This window comes from Aythya ferina, assembly GCF_964211825.1.
Source record: "Aythya ferina genome assembly, chromosome: 11".
Lineage (NCBI taxonomy): Eukaryota > Metazoa > Chordata > Aves > Anseriformes > Anatidae > Aythya > Aythya ferina.
In genome coordinates this window covers 21,190,775-21,206,102 of record NC_140307.1, presented here as the reverse complement: position 1 = coordinate 21,206,102, position 15,328 = coordinate 21,190,775, and the positions used below count along the sequence as shown (strand labels likewise).

The 15,328-nt window shown below is 42.0% G+C and overlaps 1 protein-coding gene across 4 annotated transcripts in view; it reads left to right on the top strand.

The window, feature by feature from the left end:
- The window catches only part of SEMA6D (semaphorin 6D), a 245,777-nt gene that overhangs the window by 35,012 nt on the left and 195,437 nt on the right, over positions 1 to 15,328 (top strand). The window lies entirely within an intron of this gene.

Here is a 15,328-nt window from a genome sequence, read left to right as displayed (position 1 = left end):
AGGAAATGTTTTTGGTTGGTAGTAAAGGTCAGATTTTATCCTGTGAGTCCAGAAGAGGAGAGATTTTCAATGCTGTTGGTTGAAAGGATCTGAAGCAGATATGTTTGTGATTGGTGCAGGTATGTTAACCTCTCCCTCATGTGCAGAGGTAACTATTCAGAGAGAAGATATGGAAGAGATAAGAAGTCCGGAGGCTGAAGTGTGGTGTTCTCATGAAAATACTGAAGGAAAGTTAGAGAACTAGAGATAGAATCAGAAGACAGAGCCAAGGAAGGGAAAGATACTGAGAAATGTACGATCAGCAGCTTAAAGCCAGGTCTTAGGGTGAAACAGGAAGCTAGTTATTGATAGTTCCTAGTTTTCATTGCTACAGAGTATGTTTGTACTTCAAGGAAAAGCTGGGTATATTAGAAAAGAGCAGTATTGATATGAGCTATTGGGAAAAATGGTCTGGGGATGGCAGCGAGATCAATGAAATAAGGTTTTGAGAAAGGGTTACTGAAGCAAATGGTGGATAAAATATGAAGAGTGGTGAAAACCTTGCATCCTGAAAAGATGAAAAACTTTCTTGTTGAAAAATGATATTATATTTTGCATGTGTTCTCTGGAGAAATCATTAGGCGTGCAAACAAGAGGGAGAAAAAGTTTCAAAAGAAAAAATATAAAAATAGCATAAAGAAGTCTAAGACTACAAACATAGCACTTTGCTGAAGCAGAAAAGTAGAGCTAGGAAGATGTCAGAGCTGAAGGGAAAAACGTTTATAGAAAGATATCACCTTGGTCGGTTATTTCCTGCCAGGAATGCCCACAGCAGCACATAAAGAGAAAGCAAATGTTGTGGATGAACTGGACCTGTAGGTTGACAAACCAGGCATTGCATTATATGCAAAGAAAAGAGAGTGGTAGTTAAGAGAACAGCCTGGAGAAAATCGAAGTTCACAGAAATAGATCTGGAAGAAAAGGGGGAAGAAAATTTTTAGAGCAGAAGAGAAGTCAGCATTGTGCATAAACTGGAAGCCATTGCACAGATGTATGAGAGGTGAGTGGGAAATGTTTTAGATGTTAACTCGGTACTTCTGTCAGAGCACTTCTAATGTAGGTATACATGTATGTTGCATGTTAACACACACAAAATAGAGAATATGAAGTGTAAAATCAGAGGCACTTTTATGGGACCAAAATGTAGTTGTGTATTATAGTGAAGGTGTATTTATTTAATACCTGTTGGCTATATAAAATTGCTTTTAGACTGTTTTTATGATTCTTCATAAAACAAAGAATTATTAAATTTACTTAGCAGCTGTGGGGTAAGGCAAAAATGAAATAAGCTGTGCTTCGTTTTTGTTGTGGGTTGTTTTTTTTGTTTGTGTTTGTTTGTTTGTGGTTTTTTGTTTGTTTGTGGTTTTTTGTTTGTTTGTGGTTTTTGTTTGTTTGTGGTTTTTTGTTTGTTTGTGGTTTTTTGTTTGTTTTTATTACTATTTTTTTCCACTCTAAAGCAGCCTTTGGTAATTCTCCATCTTTTATTTAAAGCAGATGAGACTCAAACAGTGATTATGTTTAACATCTTTGGAAACTTTTGATCATATTTAGCTATCATGAATTGTAGTAGGAAGTATCCTGGAGGCCAGATTGTGACCTAATTCAATGCAGGTTTAGGAAATGAGATCTGCTGTCTGGGTTGGATGTGGCTGCAGTGGTAATTAAGGCACTGAGAGGTGGCACAGTTTCTCTTTTATTGTGTGACATGGAGAGTGTGCCATACTGAGGAGTGATAATGAGAAGGGAACTGTACCAACCAAATTACTGCTGTTGAGCCTTGCAAAAATAATAGAATTTTAAATAATAGGTTGTTGAACTGTCACTGTTTGGATCCTGCACAGGGATTTTGAACACAAATGGCTGCATTGACAGGACAAAGAAACATATATTTTTTAATTGATAGGTCTCAGAATGTTTTTATTCAGCCTCAAGAGTGTCTCATCCAACTTCCCTTTTTTCCTCCTTGCTCCCATTTAAGTCATTCCAGGTTCTTTTTCTTTACTCAAAACAGTTAGCAAGACTATAAACTATAGTTTGTGTACAGGGAACATGCCACTATTTTTGATGTTGGGGGGGAAAAAAAAATATTTCCTTTCATTTGTTTCAGTGATTTCTTAATTCCCTTCAGCTTTATTTGCTGACAGTAGCTTTGCTCTCACCGCTCTTGAAAACAATACATTTTCAGTTGAACTTTTCCATGCTGATGACTGTAGTTGCTGGTGTTTGCCTCAGTCCAGTGATACATGTATGGGAGCTGATGCCTGCAGCCATCTGGGGGGCAGCATCACTGTGGTAAAGGCACAGGCAGCCTCTTCTAGCCACACCTGCCTGTATCATTGTATTTTCCCTTTCCTTCTCCTCTTTTTTTTTTTTTCCTTTTCCTCTCCTCCTATTTTCCCTTTCCTTCTCCTCTCTTTTTGCTTCTGAAGACCACATCTTCTTGTCACTTGCAATAATTTCTTGTATTGTGAATTTCTTGTATTGTGAATTTTTGGACTATGCTTATTTTTTTTCCTCATTTTTTTCCTTATTTTTTTTTCCTCACTTGTCCTACTGTAGTAGGCTAGTAAACATATCTTCTGGTTGCCAATTTCAGGCGCTCTTTTCTAGAGTAATGACCAGAATATATACTCTATATACTAATATATACTCTAGCATCTAACATTACTGTACAAGTATTGGAGGATTTTTTGGTGAATTTTTTTTTAGGATAAACTAGTCATTTCTGCCTATCTAATGAAGAAGTTGAGATTTAAAGAGCTTTTCTTCAGTTGCTGTGACTGATAAAGCAGTATAAAATTGATATTCTACCTTTTCCAAAAGGTGTAGTATTCAATAAAAAATATATATATTTTTTAAGTTTATACATTAATTTGCCTTCCTACATATTATTATATTTGAAAAAATAAGGGTACACCTTATAGCAGCCTTCCAGTACTTGCAGGGGGCCTACAGGAAAGATGGGAAGAGACTCTTTGTCAGGAATTGTAGTTATAGAACTAGGGCTAATGGTTTTGAACTGACAGCAGGGATTGTAACTACATGATTTTTAAGGTCCCTTCCAACCCAAACCATTCTGTGATTCTATGAGTATAAATAGGGACTGGTGTTTTCAGAGGAACAAACGTAGTCAAACTATGCACTAAAGAGGAATTATTTGGAACAAGATGCCTGATGGGTACTTTTCAGCATTGCTATCCATGTAAAAGTTTTTGTTGTTGTTGTTGTTTATTTGTTTTCTGTAGAGTTTTGGAATCCTTATTGTACCTTGAATGCTGAAGCACTTACCATTCTCAGTAAACTTTATTCTGGGGCTATGACTTACCTTTATGGTAAATTTTGACTATTTCAACATACCTTAATTTTGGATACCTACGAGGTATTCCTGAAAATTTCAGTTTCAGTCTCTTATTGGAGTCGTAGCTTAAACCTCAGGTAAGTTAAGCATTTTTCTTTTTCATTTATGATCTGTACCTTCTGAAAGAAAACAAATATTTCATTTGTGTGATATTTTTTCTGACTGTATAAAAGGCAAGATTTTTGTACCATGCTTATCCTCTCCTGCCTAAGTTGAAGTCTACATATAGTAGTACTTGACTAACTTGACAACTGTGCACATGTTAAACGCATGCTTTCTTCAAATACAAAGCAAGATTCTAATTTTCAAAATTTCAATTGGTGAAGATTTTGACTGTTTCATTCTTCCAATCAAGGGAAAATTGTAATAACTGTATTTACTTTCTTGGTGGACTCTGTTCAAATGTTGCTCTGAGATGCAGGGCATCAGAAACCTGAACCATCCTCTAGTCACTGTTACTGCTCCAACATTGTCAACCACACTGAAATCAAGTCTGTTCTCCTAAGACTTGGAGAAGGTTCATGGAAAAGCTGCCTGTGAAAAGAAACTGGGGATAGTAAAATGTATTCTGCATTGTTACATTTAAATTGAACTTTTTGCTATATTCCATTAATTATGATATAAACCTTCCAACATTTGTACATGTAAGTAACTGCTTATTTGAGCAAATGTGGATATTGTGGCATTTGTGGATATACTGGCAAGAACAATTATTAGACATTACAGGTTACTGTAATGTAGTATGTGGCTTAGCTTAATATATGCTAATTGAGTTTTGGATTCTTGCATTCTTCTTAGGGGTTAATCTTTTCCAGATATGAGTGAGCACCCCTCATCCTGGAAAAGATTTATCACAGGACAAGTTCAAAACTTTGTAACCCAATTTTCTGTTCTAAACACTTGGCTATTTGGTTCTTGACACATAAAGCTTGAGGGGCAAATATAAAGGCACTGAATAATGGCCTTCAGATCCTGAAACAAGTAATTCTAAAGACTGTCTAACTAAAACAAAAATAGGATTTTAGGACTGAGTGAACATTTCGTACTGGCAGCATATAATTCAGAAAGGGTACCTGTGGGAAAGAAACAACGGCCATGAAATGGAGGCAGAAAGAAACCAAGGAGTGGAGGGAGTCAGCCAGTGGGGAGCTGGGAGGATGATGAAGTACTTGATTATAGCAAAACATTTGAAGATAGGGCTGTATTAGTAGCATAATGTCTCTATATGTATGCAGCCTTCACACCAAATATTATGTATAACCTATTAAAAGTGGGAGAGCGAGAGAGCTTATAGAATGCCCAGCAGAAATCCATCTAGAAATTCAGGCAGTGAAGAAACAATCATCTGGAAATTGCCTGATATAAGAGAGATTAAAGAAAAATGTTTTTTTCAAAGGAAACGGGATTTGTTTTTCTCTATATATAGGCCCATTATGCAGAAAAAGAGATGAACCTTAGTTCCAATAAGGAGTAATAACCAAGCTGGCTCACACTGGGCTCTTTCTCCTCACCCATGTATCAGCTGGCTGTAACCAGCCGAGCTATGGGTGCACAATCAACAAAAGACGTTATCCTCCCAGGACTGTGAACGTTCAGAAAGATCGACATGTTCATTTCAAAATTGGTAAGAGCACTCTCCTTGTAAGCATGGCAGTTACTTCTGGTCTTTAGAGTTTAAAAAGATGAAATTCAGTCATGGCAATATTGGTAGTTGGTTTATGTGGTACTGTAAATGCAAAGGTCTGAAAATTTTATCAGCTGTATCAGTCAGTATACTGTCTTGTCAATGTAGTGTAAAAACAATATTTTACACTGAAAGAATCTGTGCAAATAGTGCATTTCTATTCAACAAGTCATATCAGCTACAGATGCATTTTCACCCCTCTACTTCTGAGGTCTTTGTAGAGGGAGAGTATGTATCTAGTCTTCATTATGCCAGATGCTTCTGAACATGCAAAATAGGGCAATGCCTCTCTCTTGTATGTTTCCCAGAATAGTCGTTGGTAGCTGCTTTGCCTTTCCAAGTTCACCTCTCAGCCTTTTCAGTTGATGCCTTTAATAACACTAAAGATGGTGGGGTTTTAATTGTATCATTTGGGGATGAAGCGGCTGCTCAGTGTTACTGAGGGCCCAGTGGGTCTGCTGAATATGATGTTGATGAGAGTGGAAGAAACTGATTTGTTTTCCCTGGTTTAGCTTCATTTTGAGACCTAGCAATTAGCGGGTGGGGAAAGGAGGCTGGGGAGTAGCGAGGGGCAGAGAGAGCTCACCTTGTTAGCTAGTTCCATCTGAGTGTTTTTGAGGGGCAGTAGATACGGAACTGTATATGGTCTGGATGTGTAAACCTAGATTTCTACAGGGATTCTGCTCTGTTTCATGCCCTATCTATCTATCTATCCATATTTATTTTTTTTATGTAAATAGTAATAAACTAAATGAGAAGTAATGGCAAAAATGGAAGGTAGGAGATATAATATGGTAGCAGTATGGAAAGCAAACATTAATCCTGGTGGTTTTTTGAATCCTGTGACCTTTTGGTGCTTTAAATGTGCTTTATAATTGCAGTGACATAAGTTTCTTCCTTATCTCTAGAAAGAATAGGATAAAGTTGCCAATGCATATGCATATTCATGTAAATTAATATAAATATTAAACATTCTCAATTGAAATGGTAGCTGAAGTATAGCATGGCCTACTGAACTCCAGCCACACTTCTCTTTGGAAGGTATCACTTGAGATTGAGGGGTGGGGTATCTCCTTAAAAATAATGTGACTGTTGTGGGTTTTTTTTCACACAGTTTAGGCAGGGATCTGAAATATCATGAGCTGCAAAACATGTATGTAAATACATCAAACCATGTTGAATCCCATTCCCTCACAACACTTCAAGTAGATCAAAATTCATCTTGATTGTGCATACCAAAGTCGCAATCAATGTCAGCGGATTTTGGATGCCTGAAGTATGCAGGGACAAATTCCCATATAATTTTCCCATGCATATTGACATATTCCCATAATATTAACAGCTCTGACATTACTGGTTGCAGAGAAAATGATAAAATGTAAGTTTTTATTCAGTCTTTAGTTTCTAATTTAATTCCTTTAGAAGCTGTGACTTCTGGTTGCTAATATATTGAAGTTGATAGTCAGTAGCTGTCTTGCCTAATCAAACTAATCAAGTTTGATTTGCAACAATTTACATTATAAATTTGACATTATAAATAAAAGCTTTTGTCAGATCTGAATGGGGTCTTTCACTTTCAGGAAGAAATATTCTGAACAAAAAAATTAACGTACGTAGGCTTTTGGCTGTACATTAAAACCAAGGAGGATCCCAATAAAACTTTTCCTTTTTATAGCATAGAAAACCTAGTAGCTGCATAGCCACATAATCTGTATTCAGTGTAATTTGTTGAAACCTGAGAGGGCGAAATAAAAAGAAAATCTTAGAGAAAATGTTAATTGGAAAACAATTTATGTGTTCCTATGTAGTTTACAGCAAGATATGAAATCCAGAGCTACTTACAATATTTTAATGAGCATGCCCTTTTAGAACAGAATAATAGATTGCTTTGGTAGCATTTTACCAACATGCAAGACGTATGAGAGGAAGTACTCCCTTTTGTTTAACGGATGAGTAAATAGTGCAGTAAATATCTACACAAACCATCATCAGATGTAACTTATAAACTTGTGGCAGACAATTATTTTTACAGTTTAACACCTTCGTTTTTCTATTAATACATATGAACCTAGCAAATTATAAAGAAGCTCAACTATGAGGAAGGGGGAGAAAGATGAAAACGGGAAAAAAAAAATATTCTTTTTTGCCCCTAAGTAGTAATGAGAAATCAAATAGCAAGAAATGAGAGACACTGTAGTCCTTTGACTAAAAGTTTCACAAATCATGAGCAATCATCTGACTGGTAGAAACATTTATTCTTAGGTGTTCTCTAAAGTATCACAGTCTAAACAATTTTAAATTGATGTTTACAAGCCATTGCTGACTGTCATACTGCATGTCTGTGCCAGGCCAGGAGGGGAAGGGGCACAGCATGCCCAATAGTCATGCAGCGGTTACTTAACTGAAGCTGATCTGGCCAACAGAAGTAACCCAGCAATGGGTGATGTGTGAGCACTGAGGAGCCCTGCAGGACAGGAGCTCCCGTAGTGGGTGATTTAAGTCTTTCAGAGCCTCCTGTAGTCCACAGGGAAGACACATGGTGTCCTGGACATCAAAATGTTCTGCAGTGTGGGCATAGGAGTGCCCAGGCTAGGATCTGGGGAGTGCTGGCAAGATTCTAACTTTCCAGACTAGCTTTGTTGTTACACATTGTTGCATAGAAATAAAACTTGCCATGGTTGGGAACTGGTACTAATTTGTGCTCGCTTTGCACGGAGAGATTCTCTGCAATGTATCCTACACTAAGATTTCCAGCTCAATAGCATTCGTAAATACCATTGGAATTGGTTCAAGGGCAGAATTGGTTGAGCAGTCAACAGTGAAAGGAGAGCCCTGTGCCTTGAACCATGAGGAATAAAACTAAATGAAAGCGGTCCCTCAGGTCCCCAGCATACGAGCTGAATTACAGAAGTCACAAAACGGTATTTTTTCTATTTTTCAATGTAATTATTTTATTTACTTTCAGAGCATAAATTTCTAAGGAGAGCTGAATATAGACAAAATTATTTTTCCTTGCTGTGGAAACAAAGCTGTGTTTTCTTTTCCAAGAAAGGCAGACACATAGTGGTATTGTGGAAACTTAAAGCTACTTTTATAAAACTAACCACCACTAACATATGAATATCCAACCTCTGAAGGCTGCATTTACCCAAATTAAAGAGCAAATGGTGCAGGTTGAGTTTTCTATTCAGTGCAGTTTTGATTTCTTTGGGATATGTATCTTTAGCAATAAGAATCAGGTTGATCAGCACAGCCAAGAAACAACAGGTTCTTCAGTTTTATCAGCAGGAGAGCTTTGTTATGGCCAATGACTTCAAAAATATCTCAGGAGATGGGATTAATCAGGGGAAATGAAACTAGTTAAACTGAGATTTAATGAGGTTCAGGTAAATCAAAGACAGGAAATTATTTTATTCTTTCAGATTATGTAGCAGTTTTGTTCATGTAATATAGAATTGGAAAGAAACATCACTCATTTGAATAACCTTGTGTTCTCTAAAAAGGTCTGCTTTTATGTTGTGACGTATTAGTTAACAAAAGCAATCATGCAAAAAATAAAGTACATTAATGCTAGCCAGATAACTTCTTATTGTGTACAGCTGTACAGGAAACAAATATAAAGTTAATGTTTAAATTTATCAGATATTTTCCATTAACTCTCTATTTAACAACTGATAAGCTATTGTATGTAATATCCAATCTTCTAAAGTCTTAATGATCATGGATATGCACAGTAAGAGATTAGCATAAAATTAACACTGATGCAGCTATTAAAGAATCTCAAAAGATTCTGATATCCTGGTAGGTAAATTGGGCTGCAGAATATATCTGAGCTTTATCAAATTCCCCAGGCTAGCTGAGTTAAAGCATACTTACGTTCGCCTGGGGTGTAGTCCCATACTTCTACCTGTTTATTACTTTGTACTAATCTTCACATTAAATAAAATAATTTATGAAGCTGTAGGGGACATGCTCCCAGCTGATACGTCTTGTAGGATCAATCCTCAAAAAGGGTGCAAGTTGCAGAATAAGTCTGGGCAGGAGGTACTAAGCGCTTTCACAGCCACATTAGGAAGTTTGTTGTTGTTGTTGTTGTTTTAGCACAATGTTCTTTGTGTAGCAGGGAGAATCAGGAGGCCAGTGGTGTTGTCATTTTGGTTTGGTTTTGTTTTTAAACTTTCTGAAGGGTGAGCTTCTTGCAAAGGTACCCAACAGATGCATTGTATATCACGTTGAGGGTATCTGGGTATATTACAGCTTGTTCACAGAATCACAGAATTTCTAGGTTGGAAGAGACCTCAAGATCATCGAGTCCAACCTCTGACCTAACGCTAACAGTCCCCACTAAACCATATCCCTAAGCTCTACATCTAAACGTCTTTTGAAGACTTCCAGGGATGGTGACTCCACCACTTCCCTGGGCAGCCTGTTCCAGTGCCTCACAACCCTTTCAGTAAAGAAGTTCTTCCTAAAATCCAACCTAAAACTCCCCTGGCTCAACTTAAGCCCATTCCCCCTCCTCCTGTCACCAGGCACGTGGGAGAACAAACCAACCCCCACCTCGATACAGCCTCCCTTGAGGTACCTATAGAGAGCGATAAGGTCGCCCCTGAGCCTCCTCTTCTCCAGGCTGAACAAGCCCAGCTCCCTCAGCCGCTCCTCGTAGGACTTGTTCTCCAGACCCCTCACCAGCTTCGTCACCCTTCTCTGCACCCGCTCAAGCACCTCGATGTCCTTCTTGTAGCAAGGGGCCCAAAACTCAACACAGTACTCGAGGTGCGGCCTCACCAGAGCTGAGTACAGGGGGGCGATCACCTCCCTAGCCCTGCTGGTCACACTGTTTCTGATACAAGCCAGGATGCTGTTGGCCTTCTTGGCCACCTGAGCACACTGCTGGCTCATATTCAGTCAACTATCCACCATCACTCCCAGGTCCTTCTCTGCCTGGCAGCTCACCAACCATTCCTCTCCCAGCCTGTAGCTCTGATTGGGGTTATTGCGCCCCAGGTGCAGGACCCGGCACTTGGCCTTGTTGAACTTCATGCAGTTGACCTCAGCCCATTGGTCCAGCCTATCCAGATCCTCCTGCAGAGCTTTCCTACCCTCAAGCAGACCGACACACGCACCTAGCTTGGTGTCATCTGCAAACTTACTGAGGGTGCACTCAATGCCCTCATCCAGATCATCGATGAAGATATTAAAGAGGACCGGCCCCAGCACCGAGCCCTGGGGGACGCCACTAGTGACTGGCCTCCAACTGGACTTGGCTCCATTCACCGCGACTCTCTGGGCCCGGCTATCCAGCCAGTTTCTAACCTAACGAAGCGTGCGCCAGTCCAAGCCAAGAGCAGCCAGTTTCTTGAGGAGAATGCTGTGGGAGACAGTGTCAAAAGCCTTGCTGAAGTCAAGGTAGACCACATCCACAGCCTTTCCCTCATCCACCCAGCGCGTCACTTTGTCATAGAAGGAGATCAGGTTCGTCAAGCAGGATCTGCCTTCCATAAACCCATGCTGACTGGGCCTGATCACCTGCTTGCCCTGCAAGTGCTGCGTGATGACTCTCAAGAGGATCTGCTCCATGAGCTTCCCTGGCACTGAGGTCAAACTGACAGGCCTGTAGTTTCCCGGGTCTGCCCTCCGGCCCTTCTTGTAGATGGGCGTCACGTTTGCTAGCCGCCAGTCAACTGGGACCTCCCCCAATCGCCAGGACTGCTGATAAATGATGGACAGTGGCTTGGCCAGCTCCTCTGCCAGTTCTCTCAGTATCCTTGGGTGGATCCCATCCGGCCCCATCGACTTGTGCACATCTAAGTGCTGTAGCAGGTCACCAACCAGTTCTTCATGGATAGTGAGGGCCACCTCCTGCTCCCCATCCCCTTCCACCAGCTCAGGGTACTGAGTATCCAGAGAACAACCGGTATTGCCGCTAAAGACTGAGGCAAAGAAGGCATTGAGCACCTCCGCCTTTTCCTCATCTCTTGTAACTAAGTTTCCCCCCGCATCCAGTAAAGGATGGAGATTCTCCTTAGTCCTCCTTTTTGTGTTGATGTATTTATAGAAACGTTTTTTGTTATCTTTAACGGCAGTAGCCAGATTGAGCTCCAGATGAGCTTTGGCCTTCCTAATTTTGTCCCTGCACAGCCTCGCTACATCCTTATAGACCTCCCTAGTGGCCTGCCCACTTTTCCAAAGATTATAAACCCTCTTTTTTCTCCTAAGATCAAGCCACAATTCTCTGTTGAGCCAGGCTGGTCTTCTTCCCCGCCAGCTCGTCTTTGAGCACGTGGGAACAGACCATTCCTGCGCCACTAAGATTTCCCTCTTGAAGAGCGCCCAGCCTTCCTGGACCCCTCTGCCCTTCAGAACCACCTCCCAAGGGACTCTACCAACCAGTGTCCTGAGCAGCTCAAAGTCAGCCCTCCGAAAGTCCAATACAGCGGTTTTACTGGTCCCCTTCCTGGCCTCGCCAAGAATAGTGAAATCCACCATTTTGTGGTCACTCTGCCCAAGACAGCTCCCAACAATCACATCCTCCACCAGTCCTTCTCTGTTTGTGAAGAGAAGGTCTAGCGGGGCGCCACCCCTGGTAGGCTCACTAACCAGCTGCGTCAGGAAGCTATCTTCCATGCTCTTCAGAAACCTCCTAGACTGCTTTCTCTGGGCTGTGTTGTGCTTCCAGGATATGTCAGGGAAGTTGAAGTCCCCCACGAGAACAAGAGCTGACGATTTCGCAACTTCTGTCAGCTGCCTGTAGAACTCCTCATCAGTCTCCTCATCCTGGTTCAGCGGCCTATAGCAGACCCCGACCAGGACACTATCCTTGTTGTCCCTGCCGATCCTAACCCAAAGGGACTCGACCTTGTCATTCCCAGCCTCGAGTTCTACAACCTCGAAAGACTCTCTAATATAGAGTGCCACACCACCACCCCTTCTGTGCTGCCTGTCCCTTCTGAAGAGCTTATAGCCAGGCATTGCAGCACTCCTGTCATGAGACTGGTCCCACCACATCTCCGTAATGGCAACCAAGTCGTAGCCTGCCTGCTGCACGATGGCTTCCAGCTCCTCCTGTTTGTTACCCATGCTGCGTGCATTGGTGTAGATGCACTTCAGCTGGGCCTTATCCCCTGGCCTTGCCATTGCTCCCCCTGGCACAGCCCCAACAATCCTAGCTTCAGCCCCATCCCCCTTCGTACCTAGTTTGAAGCCCTCTCAATGAGCCCTGCCAGCTCCTGGCCCAGGATCCTTTTTCCCCTAAAAGATAGGGACCCGTCTGCGGCCATCAGGCCAGGTGCTGAGTAAAGCGCCCCATGATCAAAAAACCCAAGATTTCTGCGTTGGCACCAGCCCCGGAGCCACGTGTTTAACAGGTGGGCTTTCCGTGTCCTCTCTGTACCCCTCCCTGCCACCGTAGGGATGGATGAAAACACCACCTGCACTCCTGCTCCAGCCACTAACCGACCCAGCCCCCTAAAGTCTCGTTTGATAGCCTTCAGGCTTCTCTCTTCAATGTTGTCACTGCCCGCCTGGACTATCAAAAGAGGATAATAATCAGAGGGGCGTACCAGGTTGGGAAGCTTCCTGGCAACGTCCCTGACCCTGGCCCCAGGGAGGCAGCAAACCTCCCTACCGGTAGGGTCAGGCCGACAAATAGGGCCCTCTGTTCCCCTAAGAACAGAGTCTCCAACAACAATAACCCTCCTGTCTTTCTTGGTGGAGGCAGTCCTGAGGCGTGGAGTCGACCTCCTCGCCCTAGGCATCCTCCTGGGAACACTTGCTACCTCTTCCTCAGCTACTGGTCTGTCGAGCTCCAGGGCCTCAAACCTGTTGTGTAAGGGCACCTGGGAAAGTGAGGCTGGAAGGGGAGGGCATCGCCTGCGATGTCAAGCAGGGACCTGTTTCCATTCCTCCTCAACTCCCAGATTCCCTCCCTCTGCCCCCATTTGAGGAGTCTCACCTCGGTACCTCCCCTTGAGGCCCTGCAGGGAGTTACTCCACAAGTCCATCTCTCGCTCACACTCCCTGATGGCCCTCAACCTCTCCACCTCCTCCTTGAGCTCCGCCACCATGCGGACCAGGTCATCCACCTGCTCGCACCTCACGCACGCGGTTTCTCTGCCTCCCGCCGATGGCAGCAACAGGCTCAGACACTCCCTGCATCCGGTGACCTGAACTGCGGCATTTTTTAAGGGGTAGTCGGTCTGCGTGTGTACCGACTTCCTGGAGAGCGCACCGTGCCTGGTGGAGACCATTATCACCTAGCTAACGGCTGTCGTTAAGGAGGTGTTCGTGGGGGCGGGGGGAGCGCTCTGCCCTTCCTGCTCGCCCTGCCTGCGCGAACTTCCGCGCTAACTGCCGCGCCACTCCCTTCTGACGCGCCACGCCCTGTTTGCCCGCCCTGGTCGCTCGCGCTCCCTAGGGGCAGCTTTTGAACGGCTGGGGAGGGGGCGCTGCTGGCTCCGCCTTCGCCTCGTCAGGCTCCCTCACGAGGGCTGCCGGGTCCTGGCGGCTCCCTCAAGTAGGCTCGATGCCGGAAAAATCAGCCCTGCCTGGCCTGATCCCCCGCTCCGCTGCAGAACGCTTCTGCCCCGGAGCCGATCGCCTCTGCAAAAAATTGTTGATTTCTGGTATTTACTATTAATCTGTCTTTTTAATATAAGAAACAAATTAATTATTTTGTGATAATGTCCTGTTTACAGTGATTTCCCTCAACCCCGCTCTTGTCACAGCGTCATGCTGAATTGCAGCTCTTTTATGTTTCCTCACTGGACTAAATGCTTCAATTTTTAAGATATCTAACGAGACTTCCAAGGAGCCAAGCATATTTTTAAAAGAATTTGTTAGCCCTATGGGAATCTTCTCACCGAAATGAAATATTTCTATGATGAAGCAAGCTCTTTAAATAGTCTGAAATTAATTCTGAATCTTTTCAGAGCCAGAATTTGGGATGATGTGTTTTCTTTCATATTCCTCCCCCATCCCTTCAAACTGCCTCACTTGGTCCTACTGGATACAACTTCCTGCTACTTGCAAAGCAGTAATTATTCTAATTACACTTCAGCATTTAAAGCCATCTTCTTGAATATGATTTACAAGAATTGCATAAGAGATCTATATACAATGACACGCTTGTTTGGCCTGAAGCATTTTATGTTCTTCAGCTTAATCAGAATTCTTATGATGAGTAGAGAAGTTCTAATGAGTTTCTGCTTGAGTCTCTGCCTGAAGATGTATTGAGAATTGTACTTGGCTAGTTGTTGTTTTTTGGTTGCTTTGTTTGTTTGTTTGTTTGTTTGTTTTTGTGTGTGTGTGTGTGTTTTGTTTTTTTTTCCTCTATGAACAGCTAGGATGGTCAAGCAATCCTTTATTACTCTGACTTGCTATGAGGTGTTCATTGCAATCACGAGCTCACAATCGTCACCAGTGTGAGCAGCTGTTTACACTAGTTGAAAAGGTAAAAATAAGAAAATATTGAGTGGAATCTAAAAATAACAGGCAGATACACTGATATGGATCAACATCAACACATGAATCTTTTTTACTAGAGGAGAATTTGAACAAAAATGCAAAAGGGAATCTGTGAAAAGCATTGAAGGACTTCAGCCTTCTTTTGATATCTCACAGGTGGAGCTTGGGATATAGACACTTGGGTAGTAAGATGAGAAGCAGAACCATTTCACTCTTCTCATCCAAAAATGAGTGGTGGGACAAGATATGGCAGTAATTTGATTTACGTCTATCTGGAGTTTTGTTGTCACTCCCAAGATTAGTGTCAACTTTGTTCTTGATTTGTATCTTGGAAAGTTGGCCAATGACACAGATAACATGCATGCATGGTAAGCAGATATTCCAAGACAATATGGTAATGAGTGTGATTTAGAGAGCTATTACTCTCTGTCTGCATGATCATGACAATGTGGCTAATGATTTAAATTATAAACCCATTCCAAAACACACCAGTTGTTGATAGAATGCTTTCCATGTGAAATATTTTTATGTGACTTTCCTAAGCTCCCAAACTATAATTCCTGCAGTAATTCTGAGGCACAATGCTAACTGCGGTGCAATACTAACAGAAAAGGATGATCTTTAAAAGCTGATTAATGTTTACCCTTCAGAATTCTCATGAAAATATCTAACATATATCCCAATGCTGTTTTACTTATTACATCTCTAAATACATGACTAAGATTATGAATTAATATTAATTAACATATTGTTAACATTAATTAATATTAATATTAATTAGC